Below are 12079 nucleotides of genomic sequence, written 5' to 3'. Positions count from 1 at the left end.
CTGCTCTGTATCAAGGCAGAGAGCACAGGTACACCTCAGAAGATCACCATCCCTGTTCCAGATGTGACCCTCCTGCTTATTGCCAGGTTTCCATTAAGGGGGAACATGATTTTTCTTTTCTCCTCCTGCTGTTAAAAACCACACGAAGGTGCTAGCTTTTTGTTGACCCTTTACGTGACTCGCTCAAAGAAATAAGACATTTCTGTGGGTATTACAGCAACAAGAGGTAGCAGATTGAGACCATGTATTTTTACGCATAGTTTATCGCTTTGATAAAATGCCATTCCCATTGTCTTGACAGGGTTTTTTTTGTTTGTTTGTTTTAACGGAACTCCTCAAGTAGCTTTCATTGGATAAAAAACACTCAGCATGAGCAGAAGGCTGTGATGGAGCAGGAAGGCAGCACCAGAGAGGGGGACTCCAGAGCAACAGCCAACCCAGCTCCTTCCCCTGCCTGGAGGGTTCAAGGTACAGGCTCATCAACCCAACAACCCAGGTTTTGTTGCTACTTTTGTCCCTCTAAAAGAAAGCCCCCAAGTGCAGGGTACATGCCTGGGACCCACACGCAGCACCGACGGCTGCTGCACATTGGGGCAGCCCCAGGTCCCTGGAGGTGTTTGCACGGTGCCATCCCGCGCTGATGCTTCCTGGTGGCATGAATCAACCCTGCCACTGCATGCTGGACATTAATCTCTGCCAAGCTGTTTGCTTACTGCGTGCACAGCGTGTCAAGGTTGTACTTTGGAAAACCCAAAGCACGGGATGAACATCAGGTTCATGGGAGCAGCAGCTGCGGCACCCTGGGGACACCACACACCTGCAGCTTGGCCAGCATCCTGCTGCCTCCCCATCCCAAACAGGACCCTGCACCATCCCAAGAGCACTGTCACCTGCTATCCCTATCCAGGGCAGGGACAGGCTGGAGCCACCAGTACAGAGTCCCTCGACATGGTGCAGCCACTTGCATCACCCGAAACGCTCCCATACCATGCCTACAAACCTGGATTTAGCTCCTTTCCAAACTGAAGCTCCCTAATGATTTTTTTTTTTTTGAGAAACGATTTCTAAAAGACATTTCACTCACTCAGGGTAATAAACTCTACAAGAATTTGACGTCTCCATCCTCGGCTGACTTCCATTCTTCAGTCTGCCCCTAAAGCTACAGTGCCTCACAGCCTCAGTTCCCACCATCGAGCTGGGACACCCAGCACCACGTGCCCACCATGCAATAAGGCATCGCGCCCAAAGAGCCAGCGACAACACGTGCCAGAGGAGATGACAGGAGGGTGCATGCCTGCTCCTGTTCCGCATTTCCAAAAGCAGCTGCTTATCCTCAGCCAACAGCAAGCACCGACATGGGCAAACATCAGCCCTGGGCCTCCCCTTCACACCCAAAAATCTCCTACCAGCTCACAAACAGCTTCATCTGTGGATCTGGGATAACAGTAAGGCCTCCCAAGAACTGCATTTTCTTTCTCCCTAGCCAGCTAAAACAAATATTTGAGAACTTGTAGTTTACAAGAAGAAAAAAGTTGGCTTGGGGAAGTCCCTGAGGTAATTGTAAGAGAAGTTGTGAGCCAAGCTTAGAAGGCAAAGGTGACATTGTCCCCAAGACTTTACAGAGGGCTTCAGGTGGCCTTGTGACCCAGCCTCTCCCAAGGAGAGACCCTCTGTGGGACCTCCATATGACCCTCCATGGGATCATAACAGCACTCAGGACACAGGGCACTCAAGTTACGGATAAGTTAACTTGTCTATACCTTGGAAGTGTTTGATTCACTACCAGAATTAAGGATGAGCAAACAACTACAGAAACTTCGGTTCCAATTTCACGGGTAACTCTGGAACGACGGCTGAGGTTTCAGATCGGTACCTGCGGAACTAAGATCAAACTCAGGCAAATTCAATGGAAAATGGCTCACGATAAAGAAATAACTTGCAGAAACAGAATAGCTCTCCTATGCTTCTTGCTTAAATACAACTAAAAACCTGCAAATTTATGCAAAATAGCTCATTTACACACATTGACAATACTGACAGCTTCCTTAGAACAAAATAGATGCCTCAGATTTTTTTTTTCCTCCTTCCCCAGAGGGGGAAAAAAAAAAAGCCTCCATCAAGCCAGTGCAGCAGCACACTGATGGCAGGCAGGGAAAGATGATGCTCGTGTCTGAGCTCAAATCGAGCCTCCGCTGCCTCCTCGCTCCTCTCCCTTACCTGCACACCCAGACCTCCAGCTCTTTCCAAGCAACACGGGACAAACCAGAGTCACCCTGCAGCTCTTTCTCATTTTGTGATAACTCCTGTACAGTATTTTTCACATGTTCCTAGAGGAAATCATAGCATTAAGCTTACAACTTACAAGCTTGACCCTCCAAGGCCTCAGCGCGAGATGGGCAGCCGCACACGATGAGCCAAAAATTAAATATTCTTTTTCCCTCAACTGCCATGACCTTCTGGAGCAGCGCTGCTCAGAAAGGCGTCTGCAGACAGTTTCCTACACGTACAAAAAAAGCTGTTTGGTAGCAAGAAAAGTGATAGCTTTGGGAGAGAAAATAACCCTGAACGGGCTCAGACCGCAGTTCCCATCTCGCCGGCTCTTTCTCCCAGTGAACAAAATGGCTCATTTGCCATAAGTGCTGCCAAAACTCAACGGGATCAGGTCTAACCGCAGAAATTTCAAAGCCGCCGTGAGTCATCTACATTCTTTCTTGGTAAAGCTTAATGCTGGGTGGGACTCTTGCAAAAAAAAAAAAAAAAATCAATTTGCAGGAAACCTCTGTCATGGAAAAATACACTTCAGAACATCTCATGGGGACTACATAAATAGACATTTAGAAAAAGAGGAATGAGAGACCAAAGCGTTTCTTCCCAAAAGGACTGCATGATGCACTGCCTGCTCACCAAATGGTTTCAGCAGCCCTTTAGCCGTGACAGAGAGAGGGCAGCTGAGCTTCCTGGGAGACCCAAGCACCCACGGGTGCTCCTCTCTGCGCCCAAAACACTAAACAAGTTAGATTTGTATTCTTCGTGTGTAACAGGCAACTGCATCATGTAACTGCGCCTTACTTGAGTTAAAAGAGAAAATGTAGGCCCAAAATATCCACTTGTTTTACCTCTTGTGTGTCACATTCAAAGTCTGGAAATTTTTATTTTTTAAATTTACCAAAAAAAACCCAACAACAAAAAACAGAAAACAAAATGAAAAACCAGCCAGGTAGTGGGGCACAGTTACAAGGTACTGCCACGGCCACAACACCTGGGGTTACTGAAAGTGTTGTAAATGTGTAATTAATTACTCTTGTTGGTTTATTTTTACCCCAGGGATCCAGGAGGCTGGAAGCAGGAGTCAGCCCAGCTGATGCTGGCTGCGAGGCGCATCTGATCTGAGAGCAACGTGGCTTGCAGCACGTGTTCATGAGAGGGCTGTGTTCTGGGTGGGAAGAACAAGAAAGAAGCATTTTTGATTTTTTAAAAAATCTACCTATTTTGTCAACTGGACTTCTGGGAGAAATTTCTGGGAAGCATCTCGGTGATGCATCAGCGCTGGTGACACAGAGGAGTCGTGGGTCACATCACCAGTGGGACCGTGGCAGCAGAAAAGCAAAGAAAAGCAGGTTTCCACATGGCAAGACAACCAGAAACACCAACTGGCTGTGAATCACCCGCTTGCACAGGCTTGGACGGAGGCTGTCAGAACGCTGCTCTGTGGGACATTGTCTGCCCAATACTGCCTTTTGTCCCCGCGCTGGAACGCTCAGCCTGGAGAAGAGCAGTCCCTCTGCGGGCCCTCGGGGAGCCCAGGAAAGCATCAGGCATTTATCAGTGGGTTTATCTTATTTCAGCAAAAAAAAAAAAAAAAAGCCCTCATGTGAGGGCTGATTGCACTGGCAGAAAAAAGTCTAAGACAGGAATCAGGCCCACTCCTCACAGCTTGACCTCAAAAATACAATCAAGGACATTATAATTTAATCCTTCTTCCACCAACAAAGGTACAAACGAGAAAAAAAGCTCCCAACACTATGAATATTCTGAATATTCACTGCTGTCAGTATAGCGTAAACAGGACTCTACACTCAGGGAAAAAAAGTCTCTGTTGAGTAAACCTGCAAATAGTGAAGAGGTTTTTCATCCTCAACTCTGCACCTCCTCTCTCAGAGGCTTTCTGTACCCCTCCCCAGCTTGCCTAGGGTGGGCAATGAAGGGATGCTCTTTCTCTTCTCCAAATTTCACCCCCTGTCACTATTCACATCGCCTTTTTATTACAGCCTTTCTCCCGAGAGAGTCCGCTCCTTAGGGCAGAGGAACGTTTATTGTATTACCCGCCAGAAAAAAAGGGGACAAAGGCTGAAGAAGCGATGTTATTGCACTATGATATCTCATGCAAACCAGCTACTCTGCTGTCAAATCCTACTAGAGGTGTAGCACAATTTTATTTGCTGGACCTCAATATGATCAGCGCTGCATCCCCAGAACGCAAAGGGAAAGTTTTAAGGCAAAACAGTTGCAGAAACACAATCAACCGAAGAGCACAGAGGTGTGAACGCTGCACGCAGCCAACGCCGGCTTCGGTGCTGACTCGGCGCAGTCGAGCGGATGCGTGCCAAGGAGACGCTGCCGGGTTCATTCCCACCCAGCCCCACTCTCCGACACGTTTTCTTGGCAACGAAGCAAGCACATTAGCCCGATAAGATTGCTATCTCGAGGTGATTATTTCGATATTAAAAACCTGCATCCCTTTTTGGCAATAAACCTTGACCACATGCTGCGTTGTGCCGGCGTGCCACACTCGCTGCCAGAGCGGCACCGGGTCCTTCTGATAGTTGCCCCGTTCCCTTCCCTTACCCCTTTTTAGCAATTTTTCCCTCACCAGCATCTATTTAGACTCATGCGAGCCAGAGCTGTTTTTAAATTTCAAGTTTTTCTTCTCAGAGGCAAAACTCGCTTCCCTGCTGGGGCACGTGGCTTTCCCTGGGGAAGAGGGAGGGGATGCCTGGCACCATCATTTTGGGGTCCCAGCTCTCCAACGCGGGAGCAGCAGCCACCAGACAGCTTCTTCCCCGCTCCCCACGCCAGCAGATGGGTGCCCAGGGCACATGGCACCCCAGCAGGCAAGCTGTCTGACAGACACGAGCCCCACTCCCGCTTCGTTACATAAAGCCCCAGGTTTTAGTGTTTATCTGCTTTAAGGATGTAGAAAGCAGTAAATGCCACCGCAGCGAGTGGGCACGAGGAGCGAGGGATGCGCGATGCGCTCAGGCCGACCCCAGTCATTGGATACCTCCCACTGTTATGGCATGGAAACAGAGGAAAATCTGAATCCTGAACACACGCACACACACACAAATATATAAATACATATATATAAAACAAAATTCTCGATCTGCAAATCCACACTTCCCCTGTTTGCTCCCCCCAGGCACAGAAGCCAGGGTAAGGGTATGAATCCCTTGCCCCAGGGACCACAGCTGCCTCCTGCCACCCTGAACACCCTGAGCCAAGCAGGCTGGGGAGCAGCGTGACAAATATTTTGGAGAGAAAAGCGGACAAGCACAGCTTTTTTTCCTCAATCTCTCCACCACCCTCTGCTTTCCAAGGTGTCTGCACATGTGGAGCTGGTACGTGCATCTGGCAGATGCTCAGGAGTCCATGAAAGTGAGTGGCAGGGCAGCGACACCAGGTTAAATATCTGTTTAAAAAATATTTTTATATATATATAAACAAAAAAAAATTTGATAATAAAATATATAGGTATGTCCATCCTGCAACTCAGCAGGGCCGAGATCTGGCCCCGCATAGCCGGCTGCAAAGCGGCCAAGCTGCGTGCCAGCTGCTCACACATCCCACATCTCAGAGTGCAGAAAAAGCATGGCAAGCAGCACCTGAGTAAGGACTGAAGAAAATCCTTTTGGCAAAAATAAAGGCTGGCCAAGGTTTTGTGAAGGGAAAGGAAAAAAGAACCCAACTGCAACTTCCGTCAGACACATGGCCGTGACCGAATCAACCTGGTCCCTGCAGGAGTTTCCAGGGTACAGGACATGTGATAGCAAGTTCAAAACACATCATCGATTGTCAGCCAACAATAGGAGGAAAAGGCATGAAGTGTTCGCCCTCGCCCTCCTCCCACAGCTAAGGCCAGGTGTGTACTGGTGTTAGACACTCCAGCAACTAAACACCCAGAAAAAAAAAAAAAAATTAAAAAAAAGCAAATTGCTTCCTCAGCTCTATGATACACAGATTTAGGGCCACTGTACAATGCTTTTTAAATTATTTTTTTAAATGACTTGCTCTGAAATAGCTGTTTCAGTGTGAAATTAAGGAACCACCTGTTTGCAACAAAGGCAACAGGAGAAGGGAGCTCCTCACAGGAGAGCATGATGGCTCGCTGCAGCACGCCGGGGCTTCAGTTCTTTCAGAGACCGAGCTTCTCCGCTGGTACGTTTGTTACGTAGAGCTAGAGAAAATAAATCTAGAAGCCTGTATGAACGTTAATAACTCATATCTTCTTTATGATTTCATTTCAAGGGAATAAAATTTGTGGCAACACTGGCAGTAAGTGCATTCCCCTGACATATCTTTCCCTGAAGATTTGCTAACTTGCTTTTAATCAATTACCGGAGAAGGAATAACTGTAAAAACCCAAGTTCAGCTCGTAACTAATAGAAAAAGGAGACACAACCGCACTTCTTTGCGTGTTTTATCAAGGAAGGGATTTCTCAAATCACTGCTCGGGAGCAGACCCGCTGTAAGCACGAGATCTTCGCTGCAGACACACCTGCAGTCTAAAGAGCACTTCATAAATTACAGGGGATAACAATGTCAAGCTGACACAAGCCTTTACACTTTGCCACTATTAAGAAACAGTAAAAATTTCTAGGCGAGGCAGGAGATTTCAGGCCGCTTCATGAAAGAATGATTTCACCAGCAAAGATTACCTACCTAGTGCTTACAATTTTATTTTTATATATATGTAAAACAGTATCCTCAGTGGTTTAAAGAAGCAACAGCTCTGATCCCAGCAAACTCTCCCTCATCTGCAAGAGCTCAGGAGACACCTGCCAGCACCAGCATTACTTGTGGCAGGAGTTCAAGCCTCTCAAAATTAAAAAAAAAAAAAAAAAGAGCCACACAGCCCCCAGGAGAAGTCACTTCAAGTCTTTTCCAGTAAGACCAGAGCCTCAACACTGATTCTCGATAATCCTAAAAACGAAGATGTTATATGTCTGGATGAAATTAAATGCGCAAACGGGTATTTAAGTGAGATCCTTTGATCTTCTTGAAGTAGGAAAGTTAAATCTTGGCCAAAAAATTTAAACAGATAAACCTTCATTTACACTACTATCTGGCTGCAGAGGTAATCAGACTGATTTGCTACATGCTGAACCACAGCCTACAGGAATCTCTGTAAGTTATAATAAAGAGAGATCTGTTTTTTCCCCCAGCCTGCTTTGATAAACCCCGACCCTCTCCCCCATGCAGCCAGGAAGCTCTGACTGAGTCTGCAGCTGAGCCCTGCGTGAAGACGGGTGACGGGGACGCCGTGGTGGTGCAGGCACCGCAGATCTCCAGGGAAGGCCAGACACACTTTCCCACCACAAAAAAAAAAAAAAAAAACTCTGATTTTATAGATTTGGTGGTACCTCACAGCGAAAGGATGGGGGGAAAGACCCCTTTCAGCTGCAGACGAGCGCGGGGCAGCTGAACAAGGGGAGGCTGATGGCCGCCATCCCACCTCGGTGCTCAGCACCCATTCCCTGAGCAGGGATCAGGGATCTCAGCATCCTTGGGCAGCACTCAGCATCACACAGTAACACTCATCCCAAAGGAAGGGGTGTTCTGGATATTCACAGTAAATACAGGGCAGACCGACGACAAGCTGAAAAGGAAAGGTAGCCCAGAGCCCAAGAGCTCTAACTAGGAGCTTCCCAGCTTCTGGCAAAGCTGGGCAGGATTTGACCGCAAGACCACACCAGAGCTAACACTCCTGTGAGCATCATGAGAAGAGGCGGTCAGAAATTAAGTTCCCCGGTCACCTGCGAGCCTTTGCCATGAGCTCACTCGCTCTCAAGTGCCAGAGACGGCACGGGAAGGAAAACACGAATTCTTGAGCCATTAAAGACACTCGAAACAGAGTTCCCACCCCGTGAGCTGCAAACACAGGCAGCTATGAAACACAACGCTGTCGGCAAACAGAGAGCATTTGTCCCAGCAGCCGTGGACGCACCAGCCTCGCCGTGACATCCCCGTACTTCACGCGAACGTCAAACCAGCGGAGCTTCATCCGCCCAACCGAACCGTCAGTGCCTGTCCCCCAAAATAGCCATGTAACTCTCCCGACTCCAGAGGCATGGTGCAGATTTACTTCAAGGAGGGATGTGGAGACCACGCAGACCTGGACACACAACATGTATTGTCCCGCTGCGGACGGAGAGCCCGTGTCGGCCCTGACCGCGCTGGTGAAACCCTCCCAAAGTCAACGCGGCTGCTCCGGCTCGAGTCGCTGCCCAGGCCGGAGCCGGGGCATCTTGGGGCCGGTGATTTCCAAAAAGCAGCCTCCTACACCCAGACAGAGCATCATGCCCAGTAAGGAAAAGCAGCAACAGGCAGGAAAGGCTTTCACAGCCAGAAACCGAGCTGAACGGGTTGTACCAGAGCCTTGGGAAACTCTCTGGTTTTCGGGGTTTTTTTTTGTTTCTTTTTTCCCCTCGTCTCAAACCGGCTGCTGCTGGAAGGGACGGGGCAGAGAGGCAGCTTCGCCAGATTTGGGGAAACCGGCCCCTGGCACCCCAGGACACCCGCGGGCACGGCGAGGTACGGCCACCGCCTCCCAACGGCCCCCGCCCGGCCAGGAAAAGCAGGAAAAACCGGGAGCCATCCTGCGGGACACCTCCCACCCGCGGGGTTCGCTGCCCAGCCCCACCGAACAGCCCGGGCAGGGGACCGACTTAAAAAAAAAAACAAGCGCCTTGTGTTTCACGAATTGTCTTTCACCCCCCGCCTCCCGGCCCCAAAATCAGGCGTCGGCACCCCGCGGAGCGTTATCCACCCCCCAAAAACAACCAGTAACTCCGGGATCGCTCCCTACCGACCTCCTGCCCCGCCGGGAGTGGGCTCCTCATCCCGCCGTGCTGACCGAACGCCCCGCTCTCCCCGAGAAACCGGCGGCCCCGCAGCCGGAGCAGCCGCCCCGCCCCTCGGCCTCGGCCCCCGCCCCGGCCCCGGCCCCTTCGGCTGGGGCATCCGGACCGGTTCCCCCCCGCCTCCGGCAGCCCAGCCTATGAGGGGGGAAACCCCTCCCCGCCGGCCGGGGGGAGCGTGGGGATGCCTGCGGGATGGTGCTTAGAGGGGCTCTGCCCCTTTTTTTTTTTTTTTTTTTTTTTTTTTTGTGGTGGGCGGGTCTTCTTGAGGAGGAAAAAAAAATTAAAAGTATCAAGAAATGCTCCACGAACGCTGAGGAGAAAGCCTGCTCTTTTTTTTTTTTTTTTTAAATAATTATTGTAACTTCACAGGGACTCGAAGCGATTTGCTCCGCTCTCACGCAAAGGCAGCTTTCACAGGTTTCCCCCTTTTGTACTCCGCTCACAGAAGCCCGATTCCTTCCACAGGGAGAAGTCACTTTTCCCTAAGAAAATTACATTTGGCGAGGGGAACAAATGGAAAAGTCAGTGCAAATTAACACTGAATTAAGCACCCATGCAATGTTATTTTTAGCACAAGACAACCTAATAATTATGGTCACATTGTTTGTATCTGAGCAGCGCTTGCCTGCATTTTCATGTTACGCCCTTTTTGATAGGCAGAAAAGCAGATTTTGCAGCAAAAGAGAGAAAAAATTTGGTGCTTATAGAAGCGTTGAACTGACAGGCAGAGAAGCATAAATCCTGTAGAGTTAAAGAGCTAGAAGGCACGCAGTCTTGCAGACTGGCACGCTGGTAAAATGCCCAAAACCTGCCTGCAGCGCTCCGGCTTCCACCGCCACACGGAGCACGGCCTGGGGACTCCTGCCAGGGAGTTCAGCCTTCCCGCTTCTGCCTCTGCAGCAAGATTTTGACATGATTGTTATGATATTTTTTCTTCCTTAAAGGATTTTTTTTTTTTTAAATAGGCACTGAACTATGGTTCCCAAACTGCCATGAGACAAATAACCCAACTTTGGTCACTGGTGCTGCACAGACCCTGTTCCGGCAGTGCAATATTGAAGTTTTCCACCAGAACAGTACCTGCCTTGGTTACGGGCACGCCAGCAGCACGTCGGCTCAGCTCGTTTACACTCAGTTTACTAGGACTTGGCTTACCAATGGCTTACTAAAACTAGTGTGAACAACGTGCTTCACATTTAAAATCAATCTTGGAAATCTAAGGTGGGTTCCCGACAGCATTGCAACGTGGCTTCCTTCAGCTCACGGCGTTGAGCTGAAGCACTGCTACCCTCGGCATCCGTGGAGGGCTGCGAGTCAGGGCGGCTCACCGCTGCCGTCTGCATTGCACGAGGAAAAAGGCAGCACAGGCGTTTCTAACGCTCAGTGTCATAAGAGAGCAAAGCAACAGAGAAAAAGGGGACAGAATGGTGCAGCAAAGAGTGGGGGTGATGGGAAATAAGGAAAATCACCCTTTATCACCGGCGTCACCTTTCCACCCCAAAAAGCGCGCAAAGCCATGCTCGAGAAGGACACATTACCCCGCACTGTGGAGAGGTTTCATGCTGACGCCAACACACGGGATGGGAATCAGCAGACAGACGGCACAGGGAGCATCCTTCAGGGCGCCTGCCTTCCCGGGATGCCCATCTCTGCCATCCTCTCCAGCCCCACCTCTGCTGACCCCGCAGCTCCCTCAGACAGGCGGCCAGCGGGCTGCGGAGGACCTCGGCCGCCTCCCCTCCGCACCCACCTTTCCACCACGTTGGTGCAGAGAGGGGACATCCCTGACGCAGAGAAGAACAACTCTCTCCTCAGACAAACCCCCACCCGCCTGGCTCTCATTTCAGCGCTCGTCACCGATACAACTGGCTGGCTGAATTCTGACAAATCTTTACAAATCCATAAACCTTAGCTCAGTTAATACCTTCTCTGCTGCTAGGTTTATTTTGGCCGCTGCTGTGAGCAGGGCTAGACCAGCAGCAGCAGAGAGCAGACACTCCCCGTGAGCATTTTGGCATCTACGTAGCACAGTCCCCTCTCCTGAACACAACAGAGCAGGTTCTTCACCCACAGTTATCATCTCTTACAGGAGAAACGCCGTCGTGCCCGTGTCCATTAGAGATTTGCTATGCTTGCCTGTCCCAGAGGCAATTCATAAAGTGGATACTTGGCACATACCTTCAAAAATATATCGAGCTCTGAAGAAATGCAATATTGTCTGTTGAGGGTTCCTTTGGTTCTCTGCTCCCGCCTACTTTTGGATCTTCAGGAACTTCCACACATCCCTTGGAGGACGCTGACTGCTGTCACAGGAGTTTTCTTATTTACCACGCCATGCCGGAGCGAAGAGCACGCTGCGCAGCAGTCACACTGGGATCGATGCTGCTGCGGTCTGTAAAACCAAGGTGCGAACATTAAGAATCCTTTTTAGGATTTTATTTAGTTGCACTTTCTTAATGTTTTTTCCTCCCTTTAAAATTTTTCATTGTCATGCCTAACAAGCTGGGGATACAGTGGCCTACAGAGACATCTCAGAAGGGCTTTTTGAGCACTCAGAGCCTATGCTGCTGCACACCAAACCCAATCCAACAGCTGAAAGACAACGCAGGAAAAGAAAAAGGGATTATTTTTTTTTCCTTTTTAGATAAAGACCTCATCCCCAGTCTTGGTCACCACTTGGCATCACAAACAAGTGTGGTAGCCACACGGGGAGAAGGGAGGAGCAGAGGGCCAGTGGCTGCTGGACACCAGCATCAGAGCAAGCGCAAGCAAGCATGCGACAGCACAAAGCGGTCAGCTGCTTCTCCAAACCTCTCAGCTCACCTTCTTGCACCCAGAAAAGCACTCTCCCCTTTCACGCTACAGCAAAAAGCCATTTTACCCAAGGGCTGGAGCTGAGGGCCCTCAGCGGTTTCAGTGGACCTGTGGCAGGGATGTGT

The 12079-nt window shown here is 49.7% G+C and overlaps 1 protein-coding gene across 3 annotated transcripts in view; it reads right to left on the bottom strand.

The window, feature by feature from the left end:
• The window catches only part of PLD1 (phospholipase D1), a 64833-nt gene extending 53424 nt beyond the window's left edge, over positions 1 to 11409 (bottom strand). For 2 of the 3 annotated variants that reach the window (XM_086754274.1, XM_086754276.1), the window contains exon 1: positions 9090 to 9142. The gene's annotated coding sequence lies outside the window, so the exon portion shown is untranslated. Of the gene's footprint in view, positions 1 to 9089; positions 9143 to 11318 lie in introns of those variants that run through there. The other variant, XM_086754275.1, reaches the window with a different exon arrangement.
• Positions 11410 to 12079: the final 670 nt, after the last annotated feature.

The sequence above is a fragment of the Chlamydotis macqueenii genome, chromosome 9, assembly GCF_036417535.1.
Source record: "Chlamydotis macqueenii isolate bChlMac1 chromosome 9, bChlMac1.mat, whole genome shotgun sequence".
In the NCBI taxonomy this organism is placed as follows: domain Eukaryota; kingdom Metazoa; phylum Chordata; class Aves; order Otidiformes; family Otididae; genus Chlamydotis; species Chlamydotis macqueenii.
This window is presented reverse-complemented; position numbering and strand designations above follow the sequence as displayed.